Here is an 18,262-nt window from a genome sequence, read left to right as displayed (position 1 = left end):
GCTTTACCTAAGTGGGTGTAAATGGCTCATTAGCTCCATGATTTTTTTTTTATACCGCTGGTAATAAATTACCGCTTTCTGGTCTTTGCCGCGATGACAAACGCCGATTGCGCGCGACGTGTAAATTCAAGATAAATAATATTTCCACGGGCAACAAACGGAATTTAATCACATTAGTTTGGCGCGAGGGACGTGAAATTGAAAATTTTCAACAAACTGCGCCGTCAGAATGCCACGTGTCACATTTTTCAACTGAAATCAGTCAGTAACTCGCATAATTCAATAACGCAGTTTTTTTGCTGAAATTAATTAGACACGACAATAGCGGGGCCGATAAATATTTTGCGTAAGCTGAATCAATAAAGCAGTTACACGCTCGGTAAATGTATTTCCTCCAAATTGATTAATCGTGACAGGTAGCCCGATAGATATATTTTCAGCCTGTCGAACATTTTCGCGGCGATTGGCTGCGCCAACGAATACTTTACTTAAGCTAATTAAATTCTCATAGCAGCCGCGTCAATAATAATCCAATTACCGTTTCTATTTCCTTTATTAAAATCGAAAATCCAATACTGCCGCTGCGTTTTGGACCCTCGCGTTTATTAAGCCGGATTTACACAATTCACACTTAATGATCTCGCTAAATTTACTCAAAGTGAAATGGATAACGTGGATATTTTCGGCGCCGTTTAAATTATCAAGGTCTTCGGGCTGCTCGGAAAAGCGACATTTTAATAATACGTACAAATTTTCGTACTTTTCGGAACTCGCGAGCGTCTGTTTGAGACCAACCGGCGTAGATTCGCCTTTATCGTTAGGCGAAATTTTGGCAGGACTCTCGAACGGCCGCACACATAGGGGATTAAACTCCGGGGAGACACTCGCGTCGCGGCGCACGTTTCATCGATACACGAGCATTTGCGAAATAAACGGTCGAAAACGGACGGCCGCCGACAAATCACTCGGACAAATGTATGCCCGACGACAGAGGCGGATGAAAAGCGTTCGCGGACGCCGATTCAGGCGGCGGCCGGCCGCTCTATTCGATCACTATAACTCCGAATATGAAACGCGATCGAGAAGCACGCGCGCGATGAGAACAGGAAAAAAAAAAGAAAAAAAAAACAAGAAGCGAGTTTGACGGCATCGGCGAATGAGCCGCCGATCGATGAAAGTTTAATTGCTTGGCATCGGAACGCGGATATTGCTTACAAACTCCCGCGCTACCGCGCGTAAATTTCTAATTTTCCCCGGCGATCGATCGATCGAGCTTCTTGCGCAACGGCAAAAAGGACCAACTATTAGCTCCGTCGAAGCGCCGCCAGAATTAATTTCTCTTTGAGAGAGAAAAAAAAAAATTCCACCCTTCCCTCGCCCCCCGTCGCGCGAGCTGATTTTGTGCGTATTAAGTTTTTAAAATCAAAGCGGTTTCATCGAGATCACGCGAGACAAATCTCCTAAGCCTTCCCTCTCTTTTGAAATCGAAAAGCCCCTGGCTCGCGAAACTACAATAACAAGCGTATCGGAAAACGATCGCGTGAGATTGACAACCATTAATTTCGTCTTTCGCGAGATACGATATATTCGAGTCTTGGAAACGTTACGGACAGAGATATCCCGTTTGAAGCTCGAATCGCAAATGAACATGTTGCTACAAAGTGTATAAAATATACGCGCGGGCTCCGGGTGCACATACGTGCATATTTCAGTAAAATAATAATAAAAGAAAAAAAAAAAAGGAGAAGAGGGGGGAAATAAAATGACAAACTGCTGAATAATCAGCGAAGAACGGTGCCTGGCATTTTTCTTTACCGCCAAGCGGTTTGCCGTCGTAATTATTTTCTCGATGTAGTATGGCTGTTTCACGTCACCGCGTTAAGCAGTTAATCAAAGTTTCATAATGAGAATAAATCCGCTCAGAATCAGAAATATTACAAAAGCAAGATAATTAAGATAACAGAACTCATTTGCATACTAAATTCAGCTCGTCCCGGCGAGATATAACTCGCCGGGCGGAATGATTGTGATTTAAATATTCCCATCTACGCGAGAGGGCCGTTATCCGAGCTTGTCCGTGAAAAATAATCGAGGCTGCCCCAATCGCAGCTCCTGGAAGCTGTCTAACTAGCTCTGCTCCCCCAAGACGCCCCCGGCTACTCGGCAACCCGACGAAAAAGGTATCCGCGGGCAGATACGTTTTCGTTCTGGTTTATGAAAATTCGAAAATTTTGATACGACCCCGCTATTTAATCTGAAATTCAATCGACGAGATATTACGGCAATATCCCGTTTTGCTAAATTTCATTAAATATCACCGACTGCCGCGCGAGCCGGGCTAGTTTAATATAACATGATGAAAATTTTCGATGACATTTGATTTCACAACTTTTCCATTTTGTTTTTATAGCGCGCGAGCTCTTACGGGCGAACGCGATTGAACCGCCGGCCCTCGCCTATGTTTAAATATCGCGAATAAAAAAAATTCCTCTCCCCCCATTTTGTTATGCCTGCCGGTCCACGAGCGCAAAAAATATTTGCAGTCAATTGCGTATACGATCCCCAACGTGCAACGCGCGTGCGTTTAAATAAACTATGTTAATTATTGTGAGTGACATTTCCGGGCGACTTTTCGCCCCGATTAATATTCAGCGTACTGATCAGGGCCTGCAGCGGACGCGTTTTGACATGTAAAAATTAGCATTAACATTATTTACCGTCGATGTTATTCAATAATGATTAAAATTTGCATTTTGCAAATCGCGGTCGTGGAGGGCGCGCGGGCGCGCTCGCGACGTTAGCTGACATTAGCACGTAGTAATAGCCGATTAACGTTTGATACGCGAATAAATTCGCCGAGAATGCGTCGTTAATGGGAGTAATATATTCGCCGTAATTAACTCCCGAGAATTCCCTTAGCTTTAACAAACAGAATAAAATATTCAAAGCCGCCGCGGCATGACGTTTTTAATATCAAATAAATTTTGCCCCGGTAAAAAATTCCATTTTTTTCCACCGTCGGGCATTTTCCACCTCAAGTCTAATGCTCTGCTCATTTCGCATACGCGCATAATAATGAACTCTCTATCCGATTTTTTATCTAAATAAAACGTTATTACCGCGGCAACGGCGGCGGGCAACCGTCGAAATGCCCCGGTCCGCACGTCGATCCATTATGAGCCGTAACGAACGAAAATGCATTTTTTAGGGAATTAATCGGAAAAGTACACGTCGAGATTTCGCGCGCTGTCGGAATCAGAGCGGGCGCGCCGCTTTCCGATGAATTAATCGGAAAAACACACGGCGAGATTTCGAGCTCGCGCGCTGTCGGGATCAGAAAGTACGTGTATGCGCGCGGCTTTCGCGAGAATCGTTTACCGGAAGCCACGTTTCCGCCATCAGTCATGCACACGGCTCTATTATTTTGTGATCGACATTTCGCCTGTTAGGGAAAAGCGGACCCGAGCTCGGGCGCGAGAACCCACTCGGCGATGTTTTCATTTTAGTCAGGATTCGGCGAAAAGCCCGAATTTCCGCGTGCGAGAGCGCGTTTAACGACAAATGCGCAGTTTCCGATTCCAATTGCAGTTCCGTTTACGCGTTTATCGACGCCGCGGAGAACGCGTTTGCGTATCGCGCGATATATTTTACACATCACGGCGAGCGGCGTGAAACGAAGACGAGAGGGGGAGGGTAAAAGGTCTGTTATAAGAACGATTAGGGGCGGGCTACAAGGAAATATCTCCACTCGTCGATATGTCGTCGAGTTTACATGCATGCTCGGGGATCGGGGAATATTATGGATGGGGCAAATAATCGGCTTTGCGGCACCTGGGAAACTCCCTTAACTCTCGGAAGAGAGATACGTATCGATAGGTCGCCTGGAGCCCTGCTGCTCGTGTCACAGGATAATATTGAACTTTGCTCCAGGTACAGAAATATCTTCCTTCCAGTACATATCTAAAGGCTGGGTATACACTCGGCAAATTAATCCGCGGAGTCGATATCGTCGCATAATTAAAACGGTCCAAAAGATAAATTATTTAAGGAGCTCGAAGAAGCGCCCGGGGGCTATAACGAAACTGCGCGGCGAAGCTCCACCGAAAATAATCCGAAACATAAAGACAAGCCCCGGGTATGAGCTCGAGCTAAGCGTAGGTCGTCCCCCAGGAAAACGACGAAGATTTCTCTGTATCGGAAAGGGTCGCGAACTTTCCTCGGAGCGAGGGAGAGAGAATCCTTTTTCGCAGACGCGTGACCGGGGTGGGAAAGATTCCGTCTCGATGCGAAATCCGCGGACTCGTTCGAGTTTCCCCGAGTGTCGCAGCGAGTTCTCCCGCGTACCAGTTTCCACCGCTAGTTCGGCATTGTTCCGCTCCCGAAACTAGAAACGACCGCAACGAGGTAGCGACTCGCGAAACCCCCCCTCGGGAGAACGATCCGATGTGCCCCCGCGGAATTTCTCGGAGCCGCGGGCCAGCCGATTGATAATCGTTGCCGTCGCTGATCGTTATCGTCGGAGTTATACCGGCCCGATCGTAAAGATCCTTTCGCAGAGCGCATTTGTATTTATGACGTCGTTACGGTGTCGGTTCAAAATCGATCCTGCATCTGTTACACAATGAAATACACCGATAACCAATGCGAGTGCCCGTTGCGCGTGACCTGCCGAATTTAATGGACTTTCATCGGGATTTATTTATTGCAGAGAACAATGCGATTCCGTACCAAGAAAATGCCGCAGTAAACATCGCGCGCGAGTATTTGCCGTCCCGGAATATAGCGATGTTATGTTAAAGATAACAACGTTCACAATTATTAAATATATTTTATATTTTGAAGAAGTAACGTTACTATTAAAACATCAATTAAACATTATTACGCGTATTTTATATTTTACGAAACCGCGAGTCGGTTATTCAAATATTCTACTTTATGCTATTTTATTATTCGGGCATTATCGTTTTATTATTCCACATACGTTGTAAATTTTTTAAACGTATAGATAAAAAAAATATATATATATATTAAAAATCATAATGTATAAAAATATATCGAAGTTATTTATATAAAACATTTTTTTTCGTAAAGATTTTTCTTGTACGCGTTAATGCATTAAAAATAAAAAAATATATATATATTTTTATAAATATATATAGGTATCTATATCAAAAATCAGGCGATAAATTAATTTCCCCTAAAATTTATTCATAAATTTAAATAAAACAAATATGGTTTGGTAATGCGATCAGCTATGCGAAGGATTCCAATACCTGCGCAAACAATGATTCGGTCGACCTCTAATTGGTTAGTTAAAACAGCTGTAGTTATTATTGCACTAAGTTGGAATCGAACGATGGTCCACGTATATCCGATGATACAGCTGGGATTCGGTCAATCGGAGCGAATAAATTGTTGAAATGCATTTTGCACGATGAAACGCGGTACGAACCCTAGGGATTAAACGAGGCGAATCGAGCCGAAACAGGTTGGGTTGGCATCTACATACACCGGGATCCAAAATTCGCCGAGGAAAAATATCGCCCACCCTTGCAGAAAATCACGCGCGTCTCCTTTCGTCTGAAGTTGCGAGGTAATCCCGTAGTCGATTTTCCTGCTCGCGACCGTGCGGCGAAATTAAATTAATGCCCTCGTCGACGTAAGAATTAATTAAATATTTGGACGCTCCTTTTATTTTTTTTCCACACGTCGTACCGCGTATGTATGTATTGTATGCGAGCATCGCCGGTGCTGTTTTATACTTATTGGCTACACGTAATCTCGATTAGCAGAAACCGAGGAAATCGCACAGAACAATCGCTGCTTGCTGCTGCAACACGGGCTGTACCGAAACAATAGGACTGTTTCAGACCGTTACTCAGTTATCCGCGATTTCGGTAAATCTCCACTAAATAGAATCCCAGAATGCAATGCGCGCGGAAACGTCTCCGATGTTCCTGAATGCTTGCTCGATCGTATTTGCGAAGATTCCGCGACATGTACAGGATGCTTCAGAATCCAACAATACCGGGGCATAAGAAGCCGGCGTGCTCGAGAATCCAAAGATTTCAAAGAGAAGTTGACAATCTAATTTCCGGTTCGCTTCTAATATAAATGCAAACATTATCGAGAAGCGTTCTCTCTCGTTCCCTCGTTCTCTTAGATAATTAGATAATCTCTCTCCTCGGTAAAACGCCTCGCGATATGCACGCGCGATCTTTATGCAGTCAGCGAATAAGCAAGACGCTAACCGTACGCTCTGCACGCCAATTTCGTTAGTGTTGAAAATAGGCCGAGCCCTGAATTTTCCTATCTACATCCGTTTAATCGATTATCCTGAAAACCACTACTCTCGAGATGCTTCGCGTGAGATAATTTGTTTTACATCTAGGTCATCAACCTTCGGAGAATCCGCGCTGAGAATCGACTGCTGCGACCCGCTTTCCTTACCGATTATCCTTAACATTCGCAACGATAAAAATAAAATTGTGAGAACGTTCCTCGCGAACCTTTTAGTCAGATAAAAAGTATGCTGAAATTTCGCGGATTAAAGTACCTACTTTTTTTTTTTTTTTTTTCGACAAATTTGACGTCTTTCGTAGAGGTTCGTCAAATAAAGCGTGAGGAATTTTCGTCGGAAAATAAAAGATGTTTCGTAAAAATCAATAAGCACGCCTCTTTTTCATAATACAACCCGTTCATGAATCTTGCATTTAATATCTCGAGCCTCTCAGGTACAAACTTTTAAAACTGTTTCAACTCCTAAATTGAAGTTTAATAGAAAAACGTCGCCATTCGCGGCTAATAGAGCTTCCAGCGCGAGTTGCCGCCTAACCGGTACGTGCCCGGAAGTGGCACGCTCTGTTTATCGTTGAGCGTTTGTACGTTATCGGTAAATTTGGCGGAGTATCTGTTTCACGTCTGTTAAATGGAGTCCTCGCGATGTGCTCTGAAACGTCTCAATGCGCTCGATTCGCGCGCGTGCATTCCGCTCCGAACTGCACAGAATATATATATAGGATTTGCAGCAACTTCGCCGATATCTTCACCGAAAATCACCGCGGCGCATCCCGAACGTCGTTGCTAAGAGAGTATCACCAACCTGTCAGCCCTAAATCCCACCTATCGCTCCTACAACTTCGCTCTTTAATTTTCAAAGTCTCAAGATTCCTTCTTTCTTTCTTTTTTTTTTTCCCTGGCAAATTTTAGTACGGAACCCGTTCGCCCGTTTGCAATGCTAAAACGTCAAATTTAGCTACTTTGAATATTTCAAATATCTCAGATTTGCGCAACTTGAATTGTAAAATTTCGAAATCTCTCCGGGTTTCTCTGGGTTTTTCAACGAGAGCGGCTTAGAACAAATTTTTTTTTTTTTTTTGTCGCACCCGAACGTAAGGGAGCGAGGTAGTAACTCTAGGTCAAACTAGTCCGTCGAAGCATCTAATATTCAACAGCCACGAGATATACGTACTTTAGGGGCTGGCATTAATCTTCACCGGGAACTTTGCACAGGCTCCGATCGCGCTATTATCGGGCCTTAGTCTCGGAACACTCAGTACGTAGGCAATAGCGTCACTATATATCGATAGGCAGCCTATTTTACACGGGTCGCTGAAGCTCACGAGTTATTGGCCGGTTCCCAGTCAATAAGGACACGCCGGACGTTATCGCAGGGCTCCCAAGGTATGAATTAATACTCCACCGACGTACACAGGCAAAGAATTCCGCCCCTCCCTACCTCCCCCTTTTCACTACCCTTGGCGACGTACAACTTGGTGTTAAATATCGTGCTCAATTGCCACCCGGTATATAATTTGGGGATTAACGAAGCGCCATTGTGTATGGATAGTTATTATCTTCTTACCGCAAAAATCGATCGATACTTAAAGCGGATTAATCTGACAATTTTACAGTAAATCTTTATAAATCCGTAATATAATAATAATAATAACGACAATATAGAAGCAAAATTTCACAGCACATTATTCTCACGAATAGAAATTACTTTTTTTTTTTTTTCGTGGAGTTTCTCTTCTACTTTTTTTTATTTTATGTTTTTTTAGAAAAAAAATTCTCTGCGAGACTCTCCGCGAGCTCGTATTTATGCGGAAACATTTAATATTAGTAACACTTGTCTCCCTGAAAGCCACGTTTTTTCGCAATTTCCGCGTAATGCACCCTTGATTACATCGCGAAGCGAAAAGATTTCCCTTTGCTCGGGACAACTTCTGCCGACGTTATTGTCGTGCTCTCACTAGGTAACCGACGGCAGTTTGCGGGATCGCCGGCGATTAAAATACGTCGGAATAATCGAATATTAATCACCGCGCCGGACGCATTAAGCGAAACGCTTGATTTTAATCACGTCCGTCGGGTAAATATTAAAATGTGCAAATACGTACGCACTCGCCCCTTTCTCCCTTCACTCAATCCCGTTCATTACAAATGCGTCGTTTCATCGACGGATGTCAGCGGAATATATCGAGCGTGCGGAAATGCAGATAACGTTACATCGAGATGTTATAATTCCGTAATCCTGCGATCGGATGGTATCCCCCGGGCTACTTAACGCGGTAAATATCCGTCTTTCGATTTTTCCACCCCCCCCTTCTTTTTTTTTTTATTCCTCTCGTCTCTTTTTGTCGGTCCCCGAACTCTCCGATCCTCACCGAGCGGGAAAGCGGAGCTGGAGTCTGGCGTTCGCGCGATCCCTCTTACACCGACCGCTGCAAATTATTTCGCGACTAATTACCCAGGCGCACCTGCAAATTGCTACGACTGCGATGAACGCGGGGTATATTCCGTGCGAGAGCGCATATATCCGGCGCCAAGGAAAAAAAAAAAATAGTAGGCGCGCGAGATGCAGGTAGACGAACTGGCGCGCGTGAACTGTGTACCCCGAATCTGGCGTACCGCGGCTACTTATGCGGGCTGTTTTGCAATTTAGAAGAGCATCGAGTGCGGTGATTTTCATACCGCCGGTAATTCACGGAGAAGGCCGCAAGGCGTTGCTCAAAGAAATATTTCCAGCAAAAACGCGGAGACGGAATATTTAAAAGGCGGAGTGTGCATATGCAGATAATTTTTTCAGCCGCGAATTCTTCACGAGCCTGAAATCTCGGGCGCGATGACAATGTCTCGGCTCGAAGCCGAAGTGCTTGGTAATTAAAACGCGCGGACGAACGTAGGCTTTCAGAGATATAATCGATATATCTATATAAAAAAAAATGATTTCGCGAGATACCGTCGCGTCGTAATTCGCGATCGTAAATAAACCGTCGTTAAATTACGATTATTATTTCCGAAGGAATAAAGGAATATTTTTTGTAATTTTATTTTTCATCTCAATGCAACCACAGATATAGCCTTATCGCGAAATCACGCGCGATATATTACCTCAAGGCTTCATTTTCTCGCATGTCTCTCGCGCGACGCGCTTTTTGTTATTTCCCCTTATCGCTGCGCAAGGTAATCCCCCGCCGCCATCTTTCCGCCTAGAACGATCCTCCGTTACCGAGTAAAGCGGCGGTTACTTTCATTCCGGTGGTGTTAAGTAAAGTGGACTATCCGTTCCGATCGTAGGGAAGGCTTAAGGAGTTCGCAAGAAAATTTCGTCGATTACTTTCGCGGGTCGATTTTCCTTTCGGAAAAACCGCCGCCAATATGTATTTAATGTCGTCATCGAAAAGGAAACGGGAGTAAATTTTTTTTTTTTTTTTTTTGCGGCAAACTCGTGGATCGAATTTCGAGGACCGAAGAGCCAAAAACCACCGACTCAAAAAGGGTTTTCTCGCCAAACTACTTCGACGAGATTGATGTCCTCCCGACACGATCACCAGAATGTTATTAATGCACGCAATAAGCGACGTCAGAGAAAAATATGGAACCCGCGCGGCGTATCGCTGATTTTACCAGGAACATACATTTTTCGCGAATTTCCATTTCCCCGCAGCCGCAGCGATCGATACGCCTCGAACTCGGTCGTACAGAATTATTTACGCAGTCACGTGCTCGGAATAATTTATTATCGAAGGCAGCTCGCATCAGTGGTCAATCGACGTAATCTGAATCCACGAAATCAAAACTCGGAATAACCGTACGCGAATTTTTCATGAGAAAAATACCTTTCGCTCTAAGAAGAACAGGATTAAACGTACTTAAAAATACTCGACCGTTTCCTGTACCGCGCGGGGGAACTAAGAGAAGAAAATATTAATGTAAAATTTAACTATATTATTTCGAGATTAAAATAAAAAATTCTTCCCATAACCTATTCATATTTCAGAAGGCGCGCACACGCGGAGAATATTTTTCTGACGTCTCAATAATAAAATAACTTTATTTTTACGGTGACAAAGTCGTGAACGTCGAGTTCGCTCGACAACTAATTAACGATTAAAACTCGTCTTTACAATTTAAACACTGCGCTTCCCAAGAATAATCTGGCCGAGGCGTCAATTTATTTTTAAGACCGAGCACGGTGCCAGGGACACCTGTATTCTTAATTAACATCGATAATCCGTTCTCTTCCCCTCCCCCTTCCACTCTCAAAGCGCCTTATGAAGGATCTTTCCTGAAAGATCTCAGGACGAGAAAGTATTTAAAGTTTCGTCCTCGTAAAGTGTCGCCGGCCGTGAAAAAGGACCGTTGGATTGGAACCGGTCGGTTTTACGAGGCGACTTTTATCTTTCGATTATTCTTCGACGGGAATTCGATTACACGTCCCTCCGCCGAGATTCACATACATCTCACAATGAAAATGCGTAAATTTGTATCGAACATCAATATCCGACGTTTGATAATATCAGTTATTCGCGTTAATTTGTACTAATTATTACAAAATCGCCGTATTTGATTAAACAATATACATATTAAAAATAAAATAAAAAAAAAAACATATTAAAAGCATGAAAATTACTGCTCTTTAAACCGGAAAAATTATTTCTTTTATTTTAAAACAAAATAGATAATCACGTAGCTAAAACTAAACAAAATTAATATGAGGATTCCCATTTCAATTAAAAAGAAAATATTGATAGTGTGAAGTTCTTGTACTTTAACCGAGAGTGGACATGTGCAGAGCAGATCATTATGCGAACTATCCCGAGATTCGCGCTCGTAATTGCGCGCCTGATAACGGCTATTTTGTGTCTCCTGAGGGAAGGATACTCGAAGCACTCGTAATATTGGACGGATTATTGGATTACGTAGTCGTAAACCCGTAAAGGACGTCGCGTTTCCCGGGGGGATTTCGCCGGTGGAAATAATTCTCTCCCTTCGAGAAATTATTTCATCGTCAATTTACCATTTCCATGCATCTTTTAATTTCGCCCACCCTTTTCAACTTCTGACGGACATTAATTGTATAAGCAACTGTAAATATACATTTATTGAGTCAAGATGTCGAAAGCCCTCGGAAAGCTTTACCCTTTGACGCGAAAAACTCGCATTGCCGGCAAATCGTTTCTTTCAGTCACGGAACATTATGTATTCGCTTAAGCTCACAGAAAAGTAGACAATGGACTAAATTCATGCGGACTTCCATCTCGATTGGAATCGCTCAACGTCGGAAAATTGGAGCCGCGAAACTTTTCACGAAACGCTGCTCCGAAAACGAGAAATCACAGTTGCGACGGTGCTCGTGAAAAAAAAAAAAAATAAAAAATAAAATAAGCGTCGATTCAAAATTCGTCCTTCGTGATTAATTGGCTAGCTGGCGTTGCCAGTGGACAAAACTACTATTTTCCTCCAAACAAATCGAATACCGAATAAAGTTAGCCAGTTACCTCAATAAAATGTAACGTTTTCGGAAGAAAAAAAATCTGTTGAAATTTTTTTTTTTTTTTGTAACAATTACTCGGGAAAAACTTTTTCCAGCTCAAGTACAGTTGGCTGGTTCGGTTTCGAAATATTTTCCACAAACGTGGGCTTTTAGTTCATTGTTACGCGTTGATCAATTACTCGCCGCTTGTTTCGACAATTTGCGCGGACATAAAGAAATCTGCGTTAAGATGCATTCGGTCGATGCAGCAAATATTTCCACTGATGGCAGATAAATCCATAAACGACAGACAAAGTAGATCCCGCGCACCGAGGAATATTTAATGCCCTACTCTTTTGGAAGGAGGCAAAGGGCGGAAGCGATTTCCATTGGACAAAAGGGCAGCAAATATTGTGTCGCACGCGGGTCGCCGGATCGCTTTATGCTCTCTTTGATGGAAGACACGAAAGAAGTTTGCTCTCAAAGCCTCCCTTGTAAACATTGTTACTTTGCGAGTAAGTGAAAATCGCGCGAGCGACCAAACGGGCGGATGAGTACGCGTAGGAGAAATAATAACGGTGGATCTCGGCGGACTGATAGTAAAGAAGCTAAAGACACACTTTGGCTCAGGGGAAAGAAAGAAAGAAAAAAAAAAAAGAAAATCTCAATTTTCCAGTAGAGAATATTCGGCCGCAACGGCGATTTAAACGCGGCTACAAAACCGCGGCATAAAAGTTTTTACAGCATTTACTTTCCGCATTATTACTACGTCATTTACTTTTATAACGTTACAAGCATCTCCTTCTAAATACAATTATATGTATATGCTACATAAGCTTAAAAAAAAAGAAAAGGTATGTCTCACCCCTGTCGGTTTTACCGAACATTACTATTTTTCACTAAAACGTCGCGTGTATTATTTTTCGGAAAAAATACGACATCGATAGCCTCCCTTTTTTCCCCTCGAAAATAGTAAAACTTTAAAAATTTGCTGCGCACCGCTCTCAAAAGTATGGAAATGGAGAACTTAGGTTTCGGTTTTATACTCCAACTCGTAGTCAAACTCTTACTTTACCGCTTTTGCCCCGATTCCTTCTCGAGCTTTCCGCATTTTTTTTTTTTTCTCTCTTTCTCTCGAAGAGAATCCGGGATTTCCGTTCCAGATCGATCAAAACGCTTTAAGGAAAGGGGTAACCCGATACTCGTCATTACCACCGTTCTAGGATTTCACGAAGCGTACTGAATCGAGACGAAAGAAAGCGATGGACGTATCGAGTATCGCGGGTCTCGCGAGGGAAAGAAATGACGGGGTGTAGCGAGGGAGGGAGGGTGCGAGCAGGGGGCATCCTGCCAGTTTATCTTTTGGATTCTCGTAAAGGAGTTTAAGTCCACATTTATGGCCGCCCCGTTATCGTCCCGCCGAGAGGAAAATATATCACTTGATTTATGTGCCCGAGCGTACCGTGACAACCCGACTGCGAAGTTGATGCGCCAAAATGCATCGATAATGACGGCGGGAAGCATCGCGAGATGCATTTACCCGTCGACATGAACCGCGCCGCGAGACTTAAGGAATAGATCGTTTAATTCAATCGATAAGTTAACGATGGAATTATACGCGATAAACATAAAAATTTTTATTAAATAATTACGCGATATAAAATTAAATGCAAGTTGTAGAGTGTCATAAAAATTATTACGCGCGCATTAAATAAGATGCTGTTCGGTATTTATTAATTTTCTCTCTCTCTCTTTTTTTTTTTTTTTTAAAAAAAAAAGATTATACGCGCGAGATCTTTTTTGGGTGGGCACCGAAAAGAGTAACGTCATCTCCTAAATTGAATATCGTACTTGCGATCGCGCCCGAGACACTATCTTTCGCCGAAATATTTGTAGCCGGGGACGAAGGAAGAACCCTCGTATCCTAATCCTTTGAGACAGCTACGGCGTGGCCTCGAGGGGAGATAAACGAGATCCTATCGACATGAAATAGCGGAACGCTCGGTGGCGACCTTCCGAGAGAAGTCGCATTGTTGCGATATCCGCCATTACAGGAAACGTGCGTTTAGTAACCGTAACAATGGCGATTGTAACCCGTGCGAAGCGTTCGCGCGATAAACCGGGCGCGCATTAAAAATATGTCTTTCCTTCACGCGAAGCACCGCTCCTCCGTAATTTCGCGCACACCCGCTTCTCTGATTTTCAAGTAAATATATAAAAAGAAAATTGTCAAGTAAAAATCAAACGCGACGAAATACCTCGTACCCCTCCGTTTTACACGCCGCGTTTGTCTCGAAAATAGCTTTAATTAATCGACGAATTAATTTTGTTAAAAAAAAAAAAAAAAAAAAAAAAAAAAGAAACTTTTTCTTCGCCACCATACTTCTCGACACGGCCACCAATTAATGCTGACGAACTGTAATTAATGGCAGACCACGTAGTAATGAATGAGCTTCGTTAAAAATAGCGGCATTGTATCGGAAGTTCGTGACTAATTAAAAGCCACCTTCATACGCGTGTATAATATTTCGGCGTAATGATACGAAAACAATTGAGAGGGTAAGCACCGGGAGAGCAAAAGTTGGAACGAAAGTACGCGAGTATTATATTAAAAAAAAAATTAAATTAAATTTAAAAAAAACAACAACCGGTACCAAATTATGACGAGCGTTGCAACGAATTATTAGAGTCGATTCCGATATTTCGAATGAAACTCGTTAACCGCGATGTGTATTATTTTCTCGGTTCCGTGCCTGCGTTTCCGTGTATGTCATTATTACTCTCTTCCTACCGCCATGCAGGCTGGCGGAACATCCGGTGCGCTCCTAAGAACCGATAGTCAATGTAATTTAAACGAACGAAAAAGGGATACGTTGTCCGTGGCGGGGTATCGGCCTTAGCATATGTTCACAATGCATCAAATTGCGTGTGCCTTTGAACGGCTCGTCACGCATGTTGCGCCCGCGTTCCGATTGTTCGATACGGGAAGCGGACCGCATTTCCGTCACCTGCCTCAAAACTTTCCGGCTCGGCCAGTTCCCGACCTCTTTCGACCTGCTACTTCCAGCAGAAATAGTCCGACCGGAGTTATTACGCGCGACAGAAATAAAAAATATTCTACAAGATATTTTCTTACAGAATATTTTTATGTCGGATTTAAAAAAGAAAAAAAAAAAAAAAAAGTAAAAAAGGGGAAAAAAAAGGAGGTTGTTAATTTAATATTAATGTGTATCAGCATATCGTATAGGCGACTTTGATTAAAGTCCGCTTTTACTGACCCCGGGACAAAATAACTTTTATGCATAATGAAGAAATCAGAGGCGATTATGCGTGCGGCGATGCACGTGGGTTTATGCGCGGCGCGAGATTTACGTAAAAATGGAACGCGAGCCGTGACTTTGAGAGTATCATCGACGGGGCACCGCCCGCTCCGTGCGAAGGGGGGAAAATCTTGGCAATGCGTGTAACAATGCAATTTATATGCGTCCCGCGGAATTTACATGTGAAAGAAGCGACGGCGTAACAACGGATATTTACGTCGCGCCGCATTTTTCGCGGTTTCTACGTGGGGTGTCCTGAAAAATATCGCCACGATGTTTGTCGCACCGGCCGACAAATGGATTTCCATCTGCCCGATTCGATCTTACGATGTCTCTCCTTCGCGGACCCCCGCGCGTATCCGACCTTAAAAGGGAATAGTTGTTCCGAAAGTTGTACAACTTTCGTTATCTTCGTTTAGGATTTCGAAACCGGGAAAGTTCGGAAAAGTTCCGAACGAGTTGAAAGGCAAAGAGCCGACAAACGAAATATGTTAACCCGGCCTGTAACGCGTGACGATACACCCCTATTAGGATTAATACCATCTCTTCGAATAAGCAATGAAATTTAATATCAACTCGGCCCAGCGAACAGTTGATTAGTTATTGTTCTAGAATTAATGGCTATTGTTTATGCTAATTATTACCACGCCGTCAGTATTAATTACTGTTCGGATACATTTTCTCTACGGTTTAATCTCGGTTGGATCAGTAAGGATTTCAATACTGTTCGTTATTGTATTTCCAATTTGTTCCTCGTAATCTTTGTAATACGCATTTCCTGCAGTTATTTCCGCATTTTCCCACCGAACTCAAAGCGTCTGCTTTGAAAAAGTCACGCTTCCTCCTATTCTACATTTTTCACCGCTGGCCTCATCAATTTTTTAACTAACAAGCTCAAGCGAGAAAAAAAACTGGGGGGAGGAAACAGTTATATTCGGCGGCTTTTTACCGGGAGAGTTGGAATGTACTAAGAAATCGATAAATCCTGTTTACCCAGGCAGCTGCGCGTGTCAAAATCCGCCGGAAATTCAAGTGGAAAAAGTCGACACCCCACAGCCGAGTCGCCGGCCCGAAAAACCAGACCACCACTTGGTCGATAACCCAGCTCTCGCAGTCGTTCTGCCTCGGGTTACTAAGGGTTACAAGCCCTCGGTTTTCATCTCCCCGCCAAAACAATTACATAAATAACATGTCGCACTGAACATACTAATATTAAATGCGCTCGGACAAAAGAAGCAATTCCATTACGTTAAATAAGCAACGGCAAAACGAAATAGAAATAAATAAAAAAAAAAAAGTAAAATAAAAAAATTTGCAAATTTGTGACTTTTGCGAATCACAGACCGCATTGTTTAAGCAAGTTGCAGCGAAACAACAATTTATTTATGCTCCAATTCATTTTCGGATTTCACGTTTTCTGAATATTGATTCGTCGGATTGTTTTTTCACATGCTGCATTTATAGTCGATTTCGAAATTTACTTCGATATTTATTATTTCAAAATTTATTACGATTGTACAACATAACCGCAGACAATATTAAAAATATAGATATTTTCAAAATATCATATAAAAATAGAGATCAAATTTACAACATTAATATGTGAAGGTTTTCGCGCTGCGCGGTGTTCTACATATTAACGATTTATGTAAAACAATTGAAAAAAAAAAAAAAAATAGTTGTGACCAATTCATATATTGTACGAAAATTCGGTGAAAATCGAGGTACTTTTCGGGGGCTACCGAGCGAGATTCTCCCGACATGCATCACGTTTCACGCGAAAGTGGAAAGTTTTCCACGTGACTATGAATCGCAGAAGTTTTCGCGATGGATTACTCGCCGATAGTGTCATCTGCATGTGAATGACAAAGGTGGATTAAGTTCCGTTATATATCACGCGTTTCACGCTTCGGCCCACAGCCGTATCGCGCGCCAGGAAAGAATCCTGATTTCAATCCCCGTCGGATTTCTACCGCGTCCAGGAAATCGCGATCGTCCATATTCCCGGCATCCCCGAATTCGGAGCCCGCGTGGAAAATATAAAGTTCCGCGAATAATCAGCGCGCAAACGGCGCGGGCAGGCTTCGCGAATCCCAGCTTCCGCAGATTCCTCCGTCGAGTCCCTACGTTCCGCAAAACCTTTGCAGACTTCGCCCGCCGCCCGCTATCTTGCCCGCCACGTATATTAGATTCCGCGAATCGCGGCATCCGCGCGCGAAGTATCCCAGCATCATCCGCGGCCGCCCCGCCTTCTGCAAATCGTAGTTTCTACAAATCGCGAGTTACACCCGCGCGCGTGAATCTGTGCCAGTAAAACCTATCCATAACTTTCTGCCTATAGCTTTTATCTCCTGCAGTTTCAGCATCGCGCTCTTAAATTTCACGAATCCCCGAGATATCGCGGCTTTCACGTACCCCACCTCCGGGGTGGGCTGCACATATTCGACTTTTCCCGGAGATGCCATTACTGGTAGAATACTCGACGAAAAAGAAGACATTTGGCCACAAAGATAAAAAAAAAAAATATAAAAAAAAAGTGGGCACCAGACCGGATCCTGCCTTTGCCATTCGCCTTCTTCCTCCTCACTCTCCTCTAATTATCTCGATCGGTGAAGCCATTAATTTCGTTTAATCGACTGCTCTTCTCTCCGTTGCCAACCGGAGAGCTACTGTCCGAAGTAAAGAAACCTCAAACGAGGAAGTCAGAGAGGGGGGGTGGTGGCACACGCGATGACCTGGATGCGGAGTAGTATCGCGTGACTCGCGCGGGATGATGAATTCGGCGGGACGAGGGTAAACGCGGCGCAATCCCGGCTCTCGCAATTCCGCGCGGAAACGCGATGAAAAAGCCAGGCGGGTGCTTATGCCGATTAATAAGCGTGATACAACAGAAATTGCGGTGTCGAGGTAGTCGCGACGGGCGCGGCAGTGATTATATTACGACGTGACAAGCAAGAAGCGACGTACTGCCTGCAAACTGATTACGAGGGACGAATTCTGACAACGGCGCGCCGCGCCGGTGACGCTATCGATTGAAACGCCGAGATTAATTGTCGCGATTAAATAAATTCTGACAATTCGACCGCGGCGCAAGACGGATCACGCCGACAGATTAACGCCGTTGTCGATCCCGGGCGACTAATGGGATAAAGGATTCCGAGTGGATGATCACGCGGGAAAC

At 43.5% G+C, this 18,262-nt stretch overlaps 1 protein-coding gene across 2 annotated transcripts in view; it reads right to left on the bottom strand.

Annotated features, from left to right (window-relative positions):
• Positions 1-18,262, bottom strand: part of LOC139111651 (leucine-rich repeat-containing protein 24) — a 111,581-nt gene that overhangs the window by 78,880 nt on the left and 14,439 nt on the right. The window lies entirely within an intron of this gene.

The sequence above is a fragment of the Cardiocondyla obscurior genome, linkage group LG24, assembly GCF_019399895.1.
Source record: "Cardiocondyla obscurior isolate alpha-2009 linkage group LG24, Cobs3.1, whole genome shotgun sequence".
In the NCBI taxonomy this organism is placed as follows: Eukaryota; Metazoa; Arthropoda; class Insecta; order Hymenoptera; family Formicidae; genus Cardiocondyla; species Cardiocondyla obscurior.
Note: the sequence above shows the minus strand (reverse complement) of the source record. Positions and strands in the feature narration are given on the sequence as shown.